The sequence below is a fragment of the Lactuca serriola genome, chromosome 4 (assembly GCF_051521515.1).
Source record: "Lactuca serriola cultivar US96UC23 chromosome 4, Lser_US96UC23_V15, whole genome shotgun sequence".
Lineage (NCBI taxonomy): Eukaryota > Viridiplantae > Streptophyta > Magnoliopsida > Asterales > Asteraceae > Lactuca > Lactuca serriola.
In genome coordinates this window covers 380,943,300-380,951,941 of record NC_136411.1, presented here as the reverse complement: position 1 = coordinate 380,951,941, position 8,642 = coordinate 380,943,300, and the positions used below count along the sequence as shown (strand labels likewise).

At 34.1% G+C, this 8,642-nt stretch overlaps 1 pseudogene across 1 annotated transcript; it reads right to left on the bottom strand.

Annotated features, from left to right (window-relative positions):
• Positions 1–1,210: 1,210 nt before the first annotated feature.
• Positions 1,211–7,853, bottom strand: LOC145097769 (BEL1-like homeodomain protein 2; annotated as a pseudogene). Its single transcript, XR_013704491.1, has 4 exons — positions 6,273–7,853; positions 4,809–5,191; positions 3,775–3,835; positions 1,211–2,020 (listed from the first exon to the last, which is right to left on the bottom strand). The product of XR_013704491.1 is annotated as a BEL1-like homeodomain protein 2 (transcript).
• Between the last annotated feature and the right edge of the window lie 789 nt (positions 7,854–8,642).

The following is an 8,642-nucleotide window of genomic DNA, read 5'->3' as shown; positions in this document are numbered from 1 at the left end:
TGCGACACATAAATTTTAAATTTCCTCTCACTTTCATTCATTTCAATTATAGAAATATACTTTCATTTCTTTATCTTCTATGTAATTGTTAGTTAGTGTGTTAATTTTCTCTACAAGGGTTTTCACAGTCTTTTTGTGTTCTTGGTGTTCTTCTTTGCCTTTTGTGCTTATAATTATATAATTATAACAAATCACGCTCTTTGAAAGATAGCTTTTCTGTAATGTAATTGTAATGAACAAGCTATAGCACAATTAGCATACATGCTAATGTTCTATTTTAATACCATATGTAATATTAGTTAAGAAACTTTACATGACCAATATTGGTGACAAATTAAGAACTCCACCCCAATGATGTCACACATAATACGTATCGAACTCTACTTATATTTATTTTTCTATAATAGTAAAGTATTTACATTATTTACTAATAATAATCATATGGTAACTTGGAACTTGTGAAAAGTTGTTAATTATAGCATCATACTATTATAAGTAGGTTAGATCCTACATAGTTTTAGAATAAATAATCCAATTTATTACTTAAAATATAATTCAAAATGTTACTAGTTTCCTCTATCAGACTATCACTATACAATACAAAAAAAGACAGTTTGCTGGAACTTTCACTTTCACCTCTCAATTTCTATTTCCATTAATGTAACAGTGAAACAACCATGAATCCTGATGGTGAAATTCCTTCATAAATTTCCAAAGTAACACACCCTGTAGATTTTGACGTTTTAACAGCATTAATTGGTAGCTTGTCCAAGATTCTTGATCTTGCTTTCAAAGATAGTTTTTTTGTCCTGTTTGGTAGCTTGTCCAAAGATTCTTCATCTGCTTTTAAAGATACATGCTGTATATCATTACATATATATATGTGTCGACAATGTCTCATGAGCGTGACATTTCAGGAAAAAGTAAATCAAGATGATTAATTTCGCTAAATAAGTTCCAATAAAGCCAAAATGAAATATATGACTTCAAGCATTAAATCTGAAACAAAAACGATATTTCAGAATAGCATGTGAACAAGATGCATTTTAAATTTCATCTCACTTCAGTTATCTTCGTTTAATTAATTAGTACAGGAACACAGTATGAAAATCGCAGTGTGAAGGTGTACGTTTATATATATAAGTTTTGCTTTTTCTTTAATTATTTTAGTTCAAATAAACAAAAAAAAAAAGAACAAGAGAAGTTGTACTAGATTTAAGGTATAATAATTGATTAAAAATTAAAAGATTAATAACTTATACCATCGGGTACTTTATGAAATGATCGAAGCTTAATAATTTAAATATTCCCAATATCTCTAACTGAAAAAAGACGTTTTCTCCGGCAGGTTTCCGGCGTGACGTAGCCCTAATGTGAGTGACACGTCACCGGAAGTGGTCCCAAATCTTATCAATGTTGACCCAATGTCAGCAGCATCGTCTCCTGTAGTGGTCCTGTAGTCAGCGCCAAGCATGCTGCCGCGTCGGCATGTGTCAGCGTCAAAGGGATGGGATACAGGTGGTGGTGCCATGGTGGTAATGCCGCCGGTTGGGTTTGATATAGGTGGGTACGAGTAGGACATAGCAGCAGCTGCAGCTTGGTTTTCCGAGAAACGATGTTGTGTATTGATTGCGAGGAGTGAAGGGTCGTTTTCAGAGTCATTTATTTCGGATCTTTTTGCTGTTGTTGTGGTGGTGGTGTATGTTGTCGGAGCACCTGTCTGAGGTGGCGGAGGAGGCATTGTAGTTTGTGTGGTGGCAGAAGCGGAAGCAGAAAGTGGCGAAGGGTGGGAATTACTTGTTTGATTTTGATATTTACGATGATTATGGTATTTCGTGTTTTCTTCATCATCTTCTTGTTGTTGTTCTTCATCTTCTTCATCATCTTCAACTTGATCTTCGTCTTGATTTTGAGGACTTTGATTAGGGTTTTCAGCTTCTTCTTTGCTCTCTTGTTGATACATCTCTTCCACCATTGGTTTCCACAACCGGACCCTTGCATTTATGAACCAATTTGACACCTGAAAAACAAACATATACATATCCTCCATTATTAACTCCTGAAATAATTATTATAAAACATTTGGCAATATGATCGTGAATAAGATTCCAACTATACATGGATTCCAAGACATTAAGTGATTGATATTTTTCATTACATTTTTTGTTTCTTACTTTGTCTGCATTCTGTCTGTCTTTATTTCTTTTAATGAGTTTTATTTTACCTTTATTTTAAAAGTAAAACACCATTTCCCACTTTTGTTGTGTTAGACTAATTACACACATATCAACTAACAAAAATGCAATGTACATGTGGACATTTTAATCTCTTGATCCAATGCATGACATTAATTAATTAAAGTCTTCTTTAGGAACCTTAGTTTGGTGTCAGAGTTCACCTTTGCATGCATGTAAGTTTTACTATGAATGTGAAAGAATTACTGATCGATGTTATAGTAAATGACTGAAGCTAGAGATGAAAGTAACTTTTATAAACATGGATCGATGTTATGATCAAAAGGTTAAGACATATGGTATAGTAGCTAGTGAATCATCATCATCATTGTAAAAGGAGTACAATGAATGGGACCTTTGTGATGGATTGTCATTTTGTTCTGACTTCTGAAAAAGCCAAGAGTACGTACTTCCAATTAGCTAGCTTTGTACTATTCATGTTAGCAGCACTGTTGCATGCATACTTTAGGTTTCATTATATATATCACAATATAGTGGACCTTGTTACAAAAACGAATATATATATATATATATATTAAATATACATACCATCTTTATTTTGAAGTAAAAATCATAACTATTTAAAAGTGTTTTTAATTATATATGATCGTGTTTTATTCATCAGATTTATCGACACACCAAGCTTATGAGATTTCCTAGAAAAAAAAAATAACATTGATGTAGAACGTAACCTAAGTACAAGCTTAATTAATGCTCCAATAAAAATTTAATTACCTTAAAATACAAAAAAATGAAGGTGATATGTCACATACTTAATATATTAAATTTGGTAATTAGCATGAGGAAATGAAGCAAAAAGAAATCTTGAAATAGTTTAAGATAAATATTGTATGGTAGTTGCAAAATGGCCACCATCATGCATTTAATTTAATATATAAGGCCAAAATATATATACACACACAGACGTTGTACTGTATGATATTGATGGGGGAAATGAATTAAAAGCATAAATATGAGAGAGAGAGAGAGAGAGAGAGAGAGAGAGAGAGAGAGAGAGAGAGAGAGAGAGAGAGAGAGAGAGAGAGAGAGAGAGAGAGAGAGAGAGAGAGAGAGAGAGAGAGAGAGAGAGAGAGAGAGAGAGAGAGAGAGGAAATGATTAAAGACAAAGAAAGCACGAGAAAGTAGACCTACAACTGCTTCTATATTTCATGTACACAATTTTATTTATTACTTCTTCCAGTGTGCAGGTGGGGGTAAAGAGAGAAACCTCTGAAGTGAAAAAATTACATCGTTCTCGTTCTCACAGCTCATAATTTCTATATAAATCATGATGATTTTGTAAAACTATTCAACGAATCCAATAAAAGAATAGAAAAACTCAAGAATCATGCAAGATCCCTTCCAAACTTTAGTTTTTCTTTTCCTTCATTTTCACGTGAAAACGAAAGCTCACAACTCACATAAATACAGACATGTGTGCATTATTTTTCTTATAACATAATATATAATTCATACGTACATATATGAGAGAGAGAGAGAGATAGAGAGAGAGAGAGAGAGAGAGAGAGCACGAATGAACCTGATTTCTGGAGAGGCCAGTCTGTCGAGCTAACAAGTGTTTATCGGCATCGCTTGGATACCTGAGAACGATTTTTGTCCAATTAAAACGACAGGATATGATGCATCCCCACTTCAATTAAATGCATTTAGATTCATATATATAATATACCGAATTTTATAACCTAATTAAGTACAGATATCATTTGTTTACTGATTACTGAACCCTCTTTCATTTACTTTTTGGATTATATAAATATATATATCTTGCATGAACGTAAGACAATTCTGTACAATCTGTAGCTAGATTTCTCTCTCACACATTATAACACACACAAGATATACATATATGTATATAACCCCATTAGATTCTGTGATCATGCACGTATCATCAGTCGTAATTGTACCTCACACATAACTCACATGAAAATATGTATTTTACTATATACGATACTCATGTGTTTCTATCAAAGTCACTAAACTTTACATCATTTGTCATTTTCTTGATATAAAGTTTAACAAAAGAAACCTCAAAAACTGTCTTTTAAATCAATCAAAACGTCGACTAATCCAATTCTCCTTCCAGTTGCAGCTTCCACCTTGGAAAAAACTTTTCGGCCCATCATTATATAACTTACGTGTGTTGAAAAAATGGTGTTTTTACGTATGTGAAAGGCTCAATGATATATATAGCAGGTTCTTAGCGGATTAAAAGAAAGAATAATCGAGTGAAACAAATAATGAAACACCAACTTTATCAGCTTTATCATAAGAGAGACAGAATACTCATGCTTTTTTATCTTTTCTTTCTTTAATCGCTCTCAATCATAAAAGCTTTCCCAACACACAGACACATCCCTTGCCATTTTAAAGCACACACTCTCTTATCTATGACTTCATCATTGATTAATTTTCTAATTTTTTCCACCATTTCTTTTTCATAAAGCCTGAATCTTGATAACCAAGATCCAACATGAAATTCATTAGTAAAAAGAGAAGAAGAAGAAGAAAGAAGAAGAGTATAGAGTATATAGTACGTAGTAATTAAGTACTTACGGGTGTAAAAAGTGCTCAAAAAGCCAAGCTCTTAAAATGTTTACAGAGCGTTCAGGTAAACCTCGTTGAGGTCTCCATGCTTCGGGCTCCATCATTCCCATTTGATGAAATGCTCTTTGTTGCTTAAGCTTTGTTCCAACATTTTAAGCCTCGGTGTCTCTCCTTTAGTCACCCCAGAAGAAACACCCACATCTTTTTCGCCTAATAATTCACAACTATTCTTCAATTGAGCTGAAATTGCATCTTTTAGACATCGAAAATGGCGTGACATTGCCTTTTGTGCAGTGCTGTGTATGGAACTGCAGCCCAAAACCCATTACCATGTCGAACGAATTCACCACCATTTGCATTTGTTCACAGTAGTGGTTGTATCTCCGATCCACCTGATCATTTTCGTGTTTCAATTGTTATTTTTCGTTCGTTCACACTAAATCACATATTAATATTACTTATATACCAAAAACATAATATTGTAATTCTTGGAAACAAGACATTTTAGTGACCAAAACAAAAAAAATGAAAGGTGTATCAATCAGTACAACACTCACGAATCTATATTCAACAATGAACAAGATTCTACTTTTCTATAGATAGAAATTACTTAGGCAATAAAGTTAAAGATTTTTTTATATACATATATATACATATAACACATGTACACATACCTAGTACGTACAAATAATAAAATATGTAGAGACTTATGCGTGTGATATGATATTATATATATTAATATGATTTGGAAAATTTTAGAAGTTGGAACATATCAATCATAGCATACGTCAAGACATTGTAATGGTGATGAATTAGATTTCCCTTTTAAAATTTGAAAGCTTTTTCCTGGAAAAAAATAAGAATCTAGATCACTAGCTATGATTAAGCCTATCTAATTCTTAATCATATAAGATGACGTTCGTATATAAGTTGTTGGAATTTTATGATTTGAATATAGCCGACGCATTGACAAATGGACAAAAAAAAGTTATAAATATATGAAAATTGTACATATTTCAAGATTTAACTATATATATCAAGATCTTTAAGATGTTAGATCATTGAACAGTAAAAAAGAATTCAGGAAAATTCAGGGTTATTCTGTCAGATAAAACCCTATTTTTTCAGCTGTATTTTACCCATACAATTTGCTCAATTGGTTCACCGGAATCTTGTTCGTCCCCCGGTGGAATTTCAAAAAATTTAAAATTCTTGATTCAATTATTGGTTCCCAGTATCTTTTGTGTGTGTGTGTGTGTGTGTGTGTGTGTGTGTGTGTGTGTGTGTGTGTGTGTGTGTGTGTGTGTGTGTGTGTGTGTGTGGAGAGAGAGAGAGAGAGAGAGAGAGAGAGAGAGAGAGAGAGAGAGAGAGAGAGAGAGAGAGAGAGAGAGAGAGAGAGAGAGAGAGAGAGAGAGAGAGAGAGAGAGAGAGAGAGAGAGAGAGAGAGAGAGAGAGAGAGAGAGATTGACTTACCTCGTCAAGCATGGATAAGAGTTTACTTTTTCGTCTTTGATGTTCAATTCGCTCAGCAGATGACAAAGGATGAAGATCTTTAGAGGAAGCAGAAGATGCACCACCACCACCGGCGGCGGAGCTGTTACTTGGATTCTGATTTGAGTTGTTTGTAGTATTATGTTTTGAAGACTTGTTTATTTTGAACTGACCTCTTCCAACGCTACAAAATTCTTCAAGTAATTCTTGAGCTGCCTTCACATATCTTGAAGTCCTTAACGCTTTCACTACACCCAATGAAGAAGATCCATACCCGACATGAATTGGATGGTGGGTTTGACCCATAACCCCTCCTCCTCCTCCTCCCTGCAATTGCAAATTCCGATATGGATCGCTTCCACCACCACCACCTGCTTGATTGAAATAAAACATGGCTGCAGCTGGATCGTCGCTAATTTTCTTAATTCCTCAACTTTAGCTGCTTCCAAGTGTTGTAGAGTAGAAGATAAAGATAAAGAAAGCCCATGGCTATCCACACCACCACCCACCACCACCACCTTCGTGGGTTGTACTACCAGGAGGCACCCATGCGAACTGCGTGGATTGACCGAATTGGCCATGCCCGGAACCGGAGGAACTACCGAAGCTTTGTTGATGATGAAGGGTGGAAGAAGAAGATGGGACAGTGTTTGGTAAAAGCATGTGAAGTGTTGAAGAAGAAGTAGAAGGATTATGGTGATGATGATGATGAGAAGAAGATTGCGAGGAAGGAGAATCATGTGATGGGTTCATCAAGAAAAGCTGCATGGCTTGAGCACTATGACCATACCAATCTCCGGTGGTGGCAGAAGGCCGCTGATTTCGTTGATGTTGGTGGTAGTTTATTTGATTCTCAAGTAATTCGGTGGCTGGGCCTCCTGATGGGAAATTGAACATCTCCGACAACATCCCAGCACCGGATTCGTAGACAGCCGGAAGCCCACCGGCTCCACCGGCGCCCTCATCTTCTAATCCGACCAATGAACCCGGTGGTGGCTCAAAACCTTGTACACGCAACTTATCTCTTCGGATCTGTTGGTTGATGTGATTCTGATGTTGTTGATCTTGAGATGGTCTTTCAAACCCATGCGAGAAATTAAAAATATAATCTTGTGACATAGAATTCAATGAGATTTTGTTCTTGTTGTGCTGCAGCTGCTTGGAATCTGGCTACTTCCATATCATCACCATCTTCTTTGGAGCAATCTTGAAGAAAAACACATGCATAGATCGGTTTACAGACAAAAAAGGGGGTAAAAGAAAAAGTAGCACATGAGGGTTTCTTGAAGCTTTGTGAAATTCGATATAATTACAGAAAGAATAAACCAGAAACTGTCGAATTTAGAAATTGTAAAGCATATACACAGTAGTAACCTCTATGAGGAGGTGTGAGAGAGAGATATCGTTGTCGAAGTTCTTCAATTCTTGCTTGACTGTCGTTTTTCCTCTTTCTCTTTCTATGTCTCTTCCTTTTCTTTCTCTTTGTTTCTCTTTTACAGTGCTGAGTGTTCTCTGCAATCGCCTTCTCGAAAGAGAGAGAGTGCGTGAGAGAGAAAGAGACGAACTACTTTGTAGTAATATATATATATATATATATATATATATATATATATATATATATATATATATATATATATATATATATATATATATATATATATATATATATAAAAGTGTTCAATCGAGAACATTTTTCCCGCAACAACATTTGATAACAAAAGTTACATTTTAATTTTTCAAGGTGACATAACTGTAAATAAGTTAACGATTGGCTCCAATATATCACATTTTAAAAATAAAGGGATATGATCGTTAAAATGAAATCACATTTTAAAAATAAAGGGGCATAATCGTTAAAATGAATATAAACTGTTTCCATATATACATTGTCTGAATCCTCAACAAAAACTTTCATTTTCTCTTAACAGAAAATTCTTGTTTTTCTCCAACAATTCTTCCATTTTCAAGTATTTTCAATAAAAACGAATAAAATGTCGTCAAAAACATGGAAAACGCAATCAAAAGCTTCATCGAAAGGTATCACAACGTACATTTAACTTTTTTTTTTTTATTTTTTGCTGAATATCACTCGATTTCATGATTATCAACCTTTTTTTGATGAATATCATTCGATTTTCGAGTTTTCCTACTGTTAGTTTTATCAATATATAGGAAATCGGCATTATTCAAAAAAAAAAATTGAAATCAAACCATAGTTTCGATGTCAAAAAAATTAGTATAGTTTTCTATTAAATAACACTTAGTTTTACCAATATTAACGGTTAAGTTATCAATTTAGCGTTTTGTTATTCATTTATTGTGTAAATAAAGTCGGTTTGTTTAAACGTTTGA